The 13,214-nt window shown below is 44.5% G+C and overlaps 1 pseudogene; it reads left to right on the plus strand.

The window, feature by feature from the left end:
* Positions 1–13,214, plus strand: part of LOC121586710 — a 43,306-nt pseudogene that overhangs the window by 16,161 nt on the left and 13,931 nt on the right.

Raw genomic sequence — 13,214 nt, forward strand, 5'->3', positions numbered from 1 at the left:
CAGGTAGGCACATACAGTATGAACAAACACACACGCACGCACACACACACACACACACACACACACACACACACACACACACACACACACACACACACACACACACGCTCCCCTACTCTCCTCTCATTTCCCATGTGTGCATATTGTTCCTAACACTCCTACACACTCCCAGGCCATTGTGTCTTTTAACACACAGGGTTTTGGGTGGAAGACAGTTTCCATTCCTAAATAACCAAGCACTCTCCTTGTCCCTCTCCCTCAGTGTGCCCTCCTCTCCCCTCTCTGCTCTGGTCAGCCCCCACTGTCTTCATCTCTCCCGCCTACTCACCTTGGCTGACCATTCTGATCTCCAGTAGGCTAATGTATTACAGCAGTTACCTCATGACCAACACCACACTATTAACATGCAGCTCAATTGGTAGAGCATGGCGCTTGTAACGCCAGGGTAGTGGGTTCGATCCCCGGGACCACCCATACGTAAAAATGTATGCGCACATGACTGTAAGTCGCTTTGGATAAAAGCGTCTGCTAAATGGCATATTATTATTATTATATGCAGTTCAACATCTGCTTTCGAGTACCTGCGAATGCTTTGTCCGGGGCATCTACAGCTCTAGAAAAAATTAAGAGACCACTGCAAAATTATCAGTTTCTCTAGTTTTATTATTTATAGGTATGTGTTTGGGTAAAAATAACATTTTTGTTTTATTCTATAAACTACTGACAACATTTCTCCCAAATTCCAAATAAAAATATTGTCATTTAGAGCATTTATTTGCAGAAAATGACAACTGGTCAAAATAATAAAAAAGATGCAGTGTTGTCAGACGTCGAATAATGCAAAGAAAATAAGTTCATGTTCATTTTTAAACAACCCAATACTGATGTTTTAACTTAGGAAGAGTTCAGAAATTAATATTTGGTGGAATAACCCTGATTTTCAATCACAGCTTTCATGCGTCTTGGCATGCTCTCAACCAGTCTTTCACATTGATGTTGGGTGACTTTATGCCACTCCTGGCACAAAAATTCAAACAGCTCGGCTTTGTTTGATGGCTTGTGACCATCCATCTTCCTCTTGATCACATTCCAGAAGTTTTCAATGGGGTTCAGGTCTGGAGATTGGGCTGGCCATGACAGGGTCTTGATCTGGTGGTCCTCCATCCACACCTTGATTGACATGGCTGTGTGGCATGGCGCATTGTCCTGCTGGAAAAACCAATCCTCAGAGTTGGGGAACAATGTCAGAGCAAAAGGAAGCAAGTTTTCTTCCAGGACAACTCTGTACATGGCTTGATTCATGCGTCCTTCACAAAGACAAATCTGCCCGATTCCAGCCTTGCTGAAGCACCCCCAGATCATCACCGATCCTCCACCAAATTTCACAGTGGGTGCGAGACACTGTGGCTTGTAGGCCTCTCCAGGTCTCCGTCTAACCATTAGACGACCAGGTGTTGGGCAAAGCTGAAAATTGGACTCATCAGAGAAGATGACCTTACTCCAGTCCTCTACGGTCCAATCCTTATGGTCTTTTGCAAACCTCAGCCTGGCTCTTCTTTGCTTCTCATTGATAAAGGGCTTTTTTCTAGCTTTGCACGACTTCAGCCCTGCCCCTAGGAGCCTGTTTCGAACCGTCCTCGCTGTGCACTTCACCCCAGCTGCCGTTTGCCATTCTTTTTGTAGGTCACTTGATGTCATCCTACGGTGGTTGAGTGACATTCGAATGAGTTGGCGGTGATCCCGGTCAGTAGAGAGTCGTTTTCGCCCTCTGCCAGTCTGTAGCTTTGTTGTCCCCAATGTCTGCTGCTTGAACTTGTTCTTATGAACCACCGTCATTTACATTTAAAGGATGGAAGCAACCTGACGCTCACTGTATCCCTCTGCCAGTAAAGCCAGAATTGAACCCTTCTTTTCCTCACTCAAAACTTTCCTTTTCAACTCTTTTGGCATGGTCAATAGTTATTTTTGATTAATATTACTTTTGAGGTACTATTAGTACTGTTTTTGCCATCCATCTGGTCCTATTGCAGGAGGATAGTGAGGACCACAGCAGTGGTTTTTATACTTTTTCTCGTTAAATAAGATTTGGTTCAGGTGATCACCTAATCAGTACCTATTTCAGTAGAATGAGGTGTGCCTGTGTTGGAATTCAACAGACACTGGAATGGAATGGCTGTCATACATGTAGAGATGCTGATTTAAGAAAAATGTGTATTTGTGTTTGAATGTGTAAGTGTGTGTGTGAGTGTGTGTGTGCATGCGTGTGTGTATGTGGATATCTGTGTATGTGTTTTTGTGTGTGTTTGTTGATGTTTATTTGTCTATCACCATGTGTTCCTGTCTGATAAGCCCAGGCTTTTGTGTTCCTGATAGAATCTTCAGCGGAGGCTTTGAGTCATTAAGCAGTTGGCTGTGATAGCTCCTGATAACGCTTTGTCTAATGGAGGTCATCTCTGTGGCAGCACCTCCCGCTTTCAGCAGCTATATCATTCATCTGGCTGTGGGGTTATCTTCCTATTGATCTGACTCTGGGCTTCTGTTGGATCTGGCCTGCGTCCCAAATGGCACCCTATTCCCTATTTAGTGCATTACTTTTGACCAGGCCACATAGGGCTCATGACTCAACTCTAGTGTAGTCTACTGTGTGTTGGCCAGTGTCCTATAGTAGAACAAGTGTCCCATAGGGGTAGACTATGGTATAACACACGGCCATAGCCACAGTAAAATGTTCACTGTGAGGGGATTATAGTGACGTATAAACCCAGCTAGAGTATAAACATGGCTGTGTTTTCACACAGAGAGTGCTGAGAGGCTTTGTGCCACCATTTGTGTTCATGCCACAACCCCCCACAATGTCCTTTTCACTGTGTGTGTGTGTCTTTGACTTTGTGTGTTTGCGTGCATGTCTTTTGTATGTCTTTTCGTGTTTCTGCCTGTCTGCCTGTCTGCCTGTCTGCCTGTCTGCCTGTCTGTGGTCTGAGAGGGGAGAATCTCCCTGCTGGGTATCATCCCTAGCCTCTTGTTTCCAATGGTGAAGTGTGACGGGGAATCTGAGCTATGGTCTCCCAGTGTTCACACAGCCCTCATATTTCACCGTCTGTCTCTGTACCAGACCTAGACCTCAGAGTGCGTTCTGTTGGCCTCAGGTTCAGGTCTGTGCCAGGGTAGCAGGGTGTGTGTGTGTAAATAGTAGGGGTGTAACGATTCGTTTTAACAACGATTCGATTTGTATCACGATTCGTGGTTGTCGATACGATTCAAGGACGATATTGGTTCATTTAGAACGATACGATCCGAAACGATTCAGTGACTTGAAATCGATTCAGTAACCTTTTAGCCAAAAATTCAAACAGTGTGACTGAAATAAATACCCGGATACTGGACAGTGCAGGTGAAGTTTCCTAGATTCCTGTTTCTTGTAAGGACCGCAATGGTGGCTTGATAATTTCTCGCTCGTCGGCTTCTCCTCTGTCGTCCGCCATGCTATGTTTTGTTGTCTTTGCGCCTTTGCGCTGCTGCTGGCGCGGGGCGATGACGTCACGGATAGGCAGACTGAATCGAGTAATGTTTAAAGCCTTTATCATTAAAAGTGCTAAGAAAAAACATCCATATAAAGTCTGACGTGCTTAAATCCAATGGGTTATTTCCTAGTATCGATACAATCGATTTATTACATTTTAAAACGATGTTAGATTGATATATGTTGTCCAAAAGGCCAACTCGCCGAGCACAGATCGATGTAGTTGGATCATAGGAATATAAATCGATATAGCGATGTAGTAGATGGATCGTTACACCCCTAGTAAATAGCCTTGGCTTATGCGAGCTGGAACGGCTCATAGGGCAGGAGCCTATCTCCTGTTTCTGTAGCGTGAGGCAGCTTGATGTACCAGTACACCCCCTGGACAGGACGCTAATATATCTCAGGCCTTACCCCAAATCTATCTCCTTAATGTTGAGTGCCAAGCAGAGACGCATCAGGTCCCATTTTTATAGTCTTTGATATGACTCGGCCAGTGATTGAACTCACAACCTTCCAATCTGAGGGCAGACAGTCTAACCACAAGGTCACTGAGTGTGCATGTGTGTCTGACTGAATGTTGTCCCTGGAATGTTATTTGTTAGCTAATACACATATTGGACCTAGCATGACTAAATGAGAATGTTTCGGTGGTTCTGACTGGGGAACTAGACAGGGACTCCACTCTATAAAATAGGACCACAGATCCAGTAGACTTTATAGTCTGAGGTTTATAGGTACAAAAGGGTTCTTCGGCTATACCCATAGGATAACCCTTTTTGGTTCCAGGTAGAACCGTTTTTGGTTCCAGGTTGAACTATTTTGGGTTCCATGTAGAACCCAATGTGGAAAGGGTTCTACCTGGAACCAAAAATGTTATTTTAGGTTGTAGATAGCACCTTTTGTTATAAGAGTGTAGAGCTGTGTGTGAGAGAGACCAGTGATAGGGTTAGTATTATCTTAGGATAACGATAAGGTAAGAAGTTAAGTCATCATCATCATCATCATCATCATCTTCCTTTAGATAGCACAGTACATGAACCACCTGTGTGAGTATGCACTGTAACTCATTATGAATGCATACAGTAGATTGCTATTAGGAGTCATGAGCTAGTATGAATGTTTATGGCTAGTATGAATGTTTATGGCTAGTATGAATGGTTATGGCTAGTATGAATGGTTATGGCTAGTATGAATGTTTATGGCTAGTATGAATGTTTATGGCTAGTATGAATGTTATGGCTAGTATGAATGTTATGGCTAGTATGAATGTTTATGGCTAGTATGAATGTTTATGGCTAGTATGAATGTTTATGGCTAGTATGAATGTTTATGGCTAGTATGAATGTTTATGGCTAGTATGAATGTTTATGGCTAGTATGAATGTTATGGCTAGTATGAATGTTATGGCTAGTATGAATGTTTATGGCTAGTATGAATGTTTATGGCTAGTATGAATGTTATGGCTAGTATGAATGTTTATGGCTAGTATGAATGTTTATGGCTAGTATGAATGTTTATGGCTAGTATGAATGTTTATGGCTAGTATGAATGTTTATGGCTAGTATGAATGTTTATGGCTAGTATGAATGTTTATGGCTAGTATGAATGTTATGGCTAGTATGAATGTTTATGGCTAGTATGAATGTTTATGGCTAGTATGAATGTTTATGGCTAGTATGAATGTTTATGGCTAGTATGAATGTTATGGCTAGTATGAATGTTTATGGCTAGTATGAATGTTTATGGCTAGTATGAATGTTTATGGCTAGTATGAATGTTTATGGCTAGTATGAATGTTTATGGCTAGTATGAATGTTTATGGCTAGTATGAATGTTTATGGCTAGTATGAATGTTATGGCTAGTATGAATGTTTATGGCTAGTATGAATGTTTATGGCTAGTATGAATGTTTATGGCTAGTATGAATGTTTATGGCTAGTATGAATGTTATGGCTAGTATGAATGTTATGGCTAGTATGAATGTTTATGGCTAGTATGAATGTTATGGCTAGTATGAATGTTTATGGCTAATATGAATGTTATGGCTAGTATGAATGTTATGGCTAGTATGAATGTTATGGCTAGTATGAATGTTTATGGCTAGTATGAATGTTATGGCTAGTATGAATGTTATGGCTAGTATGAATGTTATGGCTAGTATGAATGTTTATGGCTAGTATGAATGTTTATGGCTAGTATGAATGTTTATGGCTAGTATGAATGTTATGGCTAGTATGAATGTTATGGCTAGTATGAATGTTTATGGCTAGTATGAATGTTATGGCTAGTATGAATGTTTATGGCTAATATGAATGTTTATGGCTAGTATGAATGTTTTATGGCTAGTATGAATGTTATGGCTAGTATGAATGTTATGGCTAGTATGAATGTTTATGGCTAGTATGAATGTTTATGGCTAGTATGAATGTTATGGCTAGTATGAATGTTATGGCTAGTATGAATGTTATGGCTAGTATGAATGTTATGGCTAGTATGAATGTTATGGCTAGTATGAATGTTTATGGCTAGTATGAATGTTATGGCTAGTATGAATGTTATGGCTAGTATGAATGTTATGGCTAGTATGAATGTTTATGGCTAGTATGAATGTTTATGGCTAGTATGAATGTTATGGCTAGTATGAATGTTTATGGCTAGTATGAATGTTTATGGCTAGTATGAATGGTTATGGCTAGTATGAATGTTATGGCTAGTATGAATGTTTATGGCTAGTATGAATGTTTATGGCTAGTATGAATGGTTATGGCTAGTATGAATGTTTATGGCTAGTATGAATGTTTATGGCTAGTATGAATGTTATGGCTAGTATGAATGTTTATGGCTAGTATGAATGTTATGGCTAGTATGAATGTTATGGCTAGTATGAATGTTTATGGCTAGTATGAATGTTATGGCTAGTATGAATGTTATGGCTAGTATGAATGTTTATGGCTAGTATGAATGTTATGGCTAGTATGAATGTTATGGCTAGTATGAATGTTATGGCTAGTATGAATGTTTATGTCTAGTATGAATGTTATGGCTAGTATGAATGTTATGGCTAGTATGAATGTTTTCTATTGCACTATGAGTGTCAGGCCCTAAACATATTATATAAAGTTGGTTTAAGGAGTTGTTACCATGGTGATGTATATCTTCATCAGACACTGTTACAGTATGTTGTACAGTAGGCCTATCAGACTTTATTACTGTGTCCCAAATGGCACCATATGGCCTACATAGTCCACTACTTTTTTGGACCCTGGTCAAAAGGAGTACACTATGGGATAGGGTGCCATTTTGGTCTATGACTGTACTGTACTGTATGTGTGTGTGTCCGGCTACTAGTTCTTTCCGGGGGCCATGGCACACACACCTCCCCACAGTGACTCAGCACAACACAGACAGTAGGAATGCTCTACTTCAGTGGATCACAAACATTTTCATGCGGTCATGTTTCAATATCTACTTATCGTGCCCATCAGACTGGTTAGTATTCACTGGGTCCTTGGTACTAAAAATGGACATTTTTCTGTGCTCTGTAGCCTTAAAAGGTCCTTTGTTCCTCCCCTTCATTCTCTCTCACTCTCTCTCTCTCTCTCTCTCTCTCTCTCTCTCTCTCTCTCTCTCTCTCTCTCTCTCTCTCTCTCTCTCTCTCTCTCTCTCTCTCTCTCTCTCTCTCTCTCTCTCTCTCTCTCTCTCTCTCTCTCTCTCTCTATGCCAAGTCCCCTGTTCCCCTTGTTCAGTCTCTCCCTTGGGAATTAGGCTATACAGTGTAGCTTCTTATAAATGTTTTATTCTTAAAACGTCTCTCTCTATATTGACTGTTGGCTTCCTTGTTCCTTCCGTTAATTCAGCATCATTACTTCAAAACAGTGGACAACGGTCAGTTGTGCTTTTGTACAGTAAATTACATCAATCACTTGAACTACAGTGTGTGCAGTACAGTAATACACTTCCAATTATTATAATTAAGCCCTAAGAATGTGGCATCATTAGCCATGAATCTAAAGCAGTGTTCTGAGTTCTGACCCTGCCCATTCTAACTTTGTATCTCTTGTACCCTCTCTACTCCCCCTTTTCTTTTCTCTTCCCCTCTTTATCTGCCCCCTTCCCCTCTTTATCTGCCCCTCTCTCTGCCCTTTTTACCTCTCTCTCTCTCTCGCTCCTCTCTCTCTCTCTCTCTCTCTCTCTCTCTCTCTCTCTCTCTCTCTCTCTCTCTCCCTCTCTCTCTCTCTCTCTCTCTCTCTCTCTCTCTCTCTCTCTCTCTCTCTCTCTCTCCCTCTCTCTCTTCTCCCCCTCCCCTCCTCTACCTCCTACAGCACGTGTGGAACAACTGGGCGTTGGGAGTGTGAGCAGCATGCCTGTCTGATAGAGAATGACATGATCCAGGCTGTCAACAGAGGAAACTATGGGTAAGGGCACTTAAACACACACGCACACAGGCACGCATGCACACACACACACACACACACACACACACATACACACATTTTTCACACTCACTGTCCTGACTTTCCTCTCTCTCCCTAGCTGGCAGGCAGCAAACTACAGCCAGTTCTATGGCATGTCTCTGGATGAGGGCCTGAGGTATCGCCTGGGGACACAGAGGCCCTCCAGGACCATCATGAGCATGAACGAGATGCAGGTGAGAGGACCTGTCTGCTGGGTAGGGCGCGATAGGGGGTGGGGGTGAGGCTGGGTGATTCATGGGATGGATCTCCAATGCCATGGCACCCTATTCCTTATAAAGTGCACTACTTTTTACAAGGGCCCATGTAGGGGACCATAGGGCGCACTATGTAGGGAATAGGGTGCCAATTGGGATGCAGACATGGTGTCGCAGCCTCACATTCAGAGTGAGGGACAGAACAGTCTGTTTTTCTCTCAGAACATTAGCTATGTAAACTTGAGAAGTATCTTCCAAAGATCATTTGGTGTAATGCAAAAGTGTATGCATCAAAAGGGACCTTTGACATAACATTTTACATAAAGATTCTGCTTGCCTGGCATGTATCATTACCAGCTATGGCTACCAGGCGGAGTCTGGTATTGATCTGTTGATAATTCTTTGTCTGTCTGGATCTTGGAAGCTTCCCTCTGCTGTGTGCTGTCTTTAGCTCTGTTTACATTCTAACCAGACATATTATGTAAGAGCCAATCATATCATCAGAGAGGGGCTTGGGAGGATAGGGGTGGAGGGGATGGGGTAGAGGATAGAGGTGGAGGGGAGGATGGGGTAGAGGATAGAGGTGGAGGGGAGGATGGGGTAGAGGATAGAGATGGAGGGGATGGGGTAGAGGATAGAGGTGGAGGGGATGGGGGTAGAGGATAGAGGTGGAGGGGATGGGGTAGAGGATAGAGGTGGAGGGGAGGATGGAGTAGAGGATAGAGGTGGAGGGGAGGATGGGGTAGAGGATAGAGGTGGAGGGGATGGGGGTAGAGGATAGAGGTGGAGGGGATGGGGTAGAGGATAGAGGTGGAGGGGAGGATGGAGTAGAGGATAGAGGTGGAGGGGAGGATGGGTAGAGGATAGAGGTGGAGGGGATGGGGTAGAGGATAGAGGTGGAGGGGAGGATGGGGTAGAGGATAGAGGTGGAGTGGAGGATGGGGGTAGAGGATAGAGGTGGAGGGGATGGGGTAGAGGGTAGAGGTGGAGGGGGAGGATGGGTAGAGGATAGAGGTGGAGGGGAGGATGGGGTAGAGGATAGAGGTGGAGGGGATGGGGTAGAGGATAGAGGTGGAGGGGATGGGGTAGAGGATAGAGGTGGAGGGGAGGATGGAGTAGAGGATAGAGGTGGAGGGGATGGGGATGGGGTAGAGGATAGAGGTGGAGGGGAGGATGGGGTAGAGGATAGAGGTGGAGGGGAGGATGGAGTAGAGGATAGAGGTGGAGGGGATGGGGTAGAGGATAGAGGTGGAGGGGAGGATGGGGTAGAGGATAGAGGTGTAGGGGGAGGATGGGGTAGAGGATAGAGGTGTAGGGGAGGATGGGGTAGATAGAGGGTGTAGGGGAGGATGGGGTAGAGGATAGAGGTGGAGGGGATGGGGTAGAGGATAGAGGTGGAGGGGAGGATGGGGTAGAGGATAGAGGTGGAGGGGAGGATGGGGTAGAGGATAGAGGTGGAGGGGAGGATGGGGTAGAGGATAGAAGTGGAGGGGAGGATGGGGTAGAGGATAGAAGTGGAGGGGATGATGGGGTAGAGTCATCTCCTTTTAGACAACACAACTGACTGGCCCTCCCCTCTCCCTGCTCTCCTTCCCAACCCCTATCCCCCACCTCTCCCACCTTACATCCTCCAGACCAAACTCCCCCACCCCCTCCTCCCTTCAACTGCACTCTCTCCAACCCCCCACACCCACTCCCCCCACCCCCACCTCCCTTTAACTCCACTTTCCAACACCGCCCTCCCCCACCCCCTTCCTTCCTTCAACTCCATTCTCTTCAACCCACCACTCCCCTCAGCCCACCTGTCCCTCTCCTCCCAACATGCCCCTACCTGTCTAAGCAGGAGAGCTTATTCATAAATCCCCACATGTCTAACAGTCCTTATACAGGGTAATGGACAGGCCCAGTCCTAACTGAGGCCTGGGGGTTGCAGCCTCACACACAGGCAAAATTGTCTCCCATTTCTCACACCCCTTATCTCTGAACACATCAGTACCGGGCTCTCACCTCCAAGCTGGCTCAAGCGTCGCTCCGAGGTGTGGTCTGGTTTGGACTTTGACCACAGCACACACAAACACATTCCTAGATTTTATATCAGGTGTTTGTCTGGGGAGAATGGTTGAGATATTAACAGGAGGAATGTGAGTAGGCCGTACCAGCAGATGTAGTATGTCTAAACAGAGCTAGAGTTACACAGGTAATACGCTAATGCTACATACCTGCCTCCCACCTCCATACCTGGCCTGTCTCCGTCCCAATATATAGTGCTCCAATTTTGACCAGGGCCCACAGAGCTCTGGTGAAAAGTAGTGAACTAAGTAGGGAACAATGTCAGAGACCGATATTAGGCCAAATGGTCCTAATCGTCTGTGAATAAGTCATCTCTACCGGAATAACTGAACAGACTTTTGCCAATGATATGCGTGTGTCACACAGCCATTCTACTGTAATTACATTCATGACAGTCCTATTGTGGATAATGAATCACCATGCGCTGAGCACGCTCCACACAAAAGCATCATTAGGAAGTTGTTGTTGTTGTTGTTGGTTTGGCAGTCACCTCTTGATGTTGGTTTGTCAGCCTCCTCTTGCTGTTGGTTTGTCAGCCTCCTCTTGTTGTTGGTTTGTCAGTCACCTCTTGTTGTTGGTTTGTCAGTCACCTCTTGTTGTTGGTTTGTCAGCCTCCTCTTGTTGTTGGTTTGTCAGTCACCTCTTGTTGTTGGTTTGTCAGTCACCTCTTGTTGTTGGTTTTTCAGTCAGCTATTGCTGTTGGTTTGTCAGTCACCTCTTGTTGTTGGTTTGTCAGTCACCTCTTGTTGTTGGTTTTTCAGTCAGCTATTGCTTTTGGTTTGTCAGTCACCTCTTGTTGTTGGTTTGTCAGTCACCTCTTGTTGTTGGTTTTTCAGTCAGCTATTGCTTTTGGTTTGTCAGTCACCTCTTGTTGTTGGTTTGTCAGCCTCCTCTTTTTGTTGGTTTGTCAGTCACTTCTTGTTGTTGGTTTGTCAGTCATGTCTTGTTGTTGGTTTGTCAGTCACCTCTTGTTGTTGGTTTGTCAGTCATCTCTTGTTGTTGGTTTGTCAGTCACCTCTTGTTGTTGGTTTTTCAGTCACCTCTCACTGTTGGTTTGTCAGTCACCTCTTGTTGTTGGTTTGTCAGCCTCCTCTTGTTGTTGGTTTGTCAGCCTCCTCTTGTTGTTGGTTTGTCAGCCTCCTCTTGCCGTCTGGCCGCTGGAACACCTACTGTAGGTTTTTGGGAGTAATAATTCATTTTATTTGTGTACTTCCAAGTACATTGAAACAGGATTGAAACTGTACAGTAGCTATTTCCTGTTTTTCCTCCTTCTCTCTATCCCCATGGCAGGTGAATATGGACCCTCAGAATGACCGTCTGCCTCAGTACTTCAACGCAGCAGAGAAGTGGCCTGGAAAGATCCATGAACCTCTGGACCAGGGCAACTGTGCTGCCTCCTGGGCCTTCTCCACTGCAGGTGAGACACAAAATGCTAGTAAAATACTGGCAGAATGCTGGCAAAATACTGGCAGAATGCAAGTAATGACGAAAATACTGGCAAAAGGCTGGTAAAATGCTGGTAGAATACTGGTAAAACACTGGTATTTGGGTGAATTACTGGAATTTCTGTAAAATACTGGTAAATGTGGGTAAAGAAAATTGAGAAATATTGCAAAATACTGGAAAGATGCTGGTAAAATGGTCATAAAATTACTTATTTGAAGTACCAGCTCATTCCCACAGAATATCTTAGAACATCTCTAAGGACATTTCACAGAATTTATTTTAAAACACTCTCTTTCTTTCTATCTCTCTTTTCCTCGCTCAGCGGTGGCGTCGGATCGAATCTCCATCCAGTCGATGGGTCACATGACCCCTCAGCTGTCGCCCCAGAACCTCATTTCCTGTGACACGCGCAACCAAGGGGGCTGTGCTGGAGGACGTATCGACGGAGCCTGGTGGTACCTGAGACGCAGAGGGTAGGACATATTTCACTGCAACACCAGGCACAATATTTTGGGTCAGTTTTTTTATATTTTTATTGAATATGCTATGTTCTCTCTCATCTCTATCTGTCTCCATCTCTCTATGTCTCTGTTTTTTCTTCTATCTCTCTCTCTCTCTCTCTCTCTCTCTCTCTCTCTCTCTCTCTCTCTCTCTCCCTCTCTCTCTCTCTCTCTCTCTCTCTCTCTCTCTCTCAGTGTGGTGACAGAGGAGTGCTACCCGTTCTCTGCCCCCCAGCAGACACCAGCGGAGGTGGGCCGCTGTATGATGCAGAGTCGCTCTGTGGGCCGAGGGAAGAGACAGGCTACAGCACGCTGCCCCAGCACACACACCTACCACAACGACATCTACCAGTCTACACCTCCCTACAGGCTCTCATCAAACGTATGTACACACACTCGCACGCACACACACACACCATTACCACCATCAAAACATCTCCTGTTCAACACCTCTCCACGGGATGTGTACCTCTGACATCAGCTCATCACCGCTTGCAAAACATACTCTGTAATCCTCCATAAACATGGTAAAGTACGTTGCATAAGCTCTGTACACACATGGCTGAATTCCTCATGCTACATTAGCCCATTAGCTCTCTCACGTATTTGTCTTAATGTGTTTTCTCTACCGTCGAGAAAGTACAGAAGTCTCAGTTTGCTCGCTCATAAATTAATTCCTTGTGAAGGATGCAGACCTTTACATTTCCATGTGAAGTGGCAGAAAGAGAGAGAGAGCAGTGGTGTAGATATTAAGTGGTAGGCTAAAGTTGGATTACTTCTGGGCAACATCTGTCGTCAACATCACTCACCTGTAGGCCCTATTTTCCGGTTTACACTTGAACACGCCAGATTTCTCAACTGATCTAAGACAGAGTGGGTAGCAGTAGGGAATGTTACTGGAGTGAGCTACAGTAGATCAACTGGAAAGCCTGTAGCTATTACATTAAGGTTGTGTCCCAAATAGCACCCTATTTCCTACATAGTGCACTACTTTTGATAGTACTCT

The sequence above is a fragment of the Coregonus clupeaformis genome, unplaced genomic scaffold, assembly GCF_020615455.1.
Source record: "Coregonus clupeaformis isolate EN_2021a unplaced genomic scaffold, ASM2061545v1 scaf0520, whole genome shotgun sequence".
NCBI classification, from domain to species: Eukaryota; Metazoa; Chordata; class Actinopteri; order Salmoniformes; family Salmonidae; genus Coregonus; species Coregonus clupeaformis.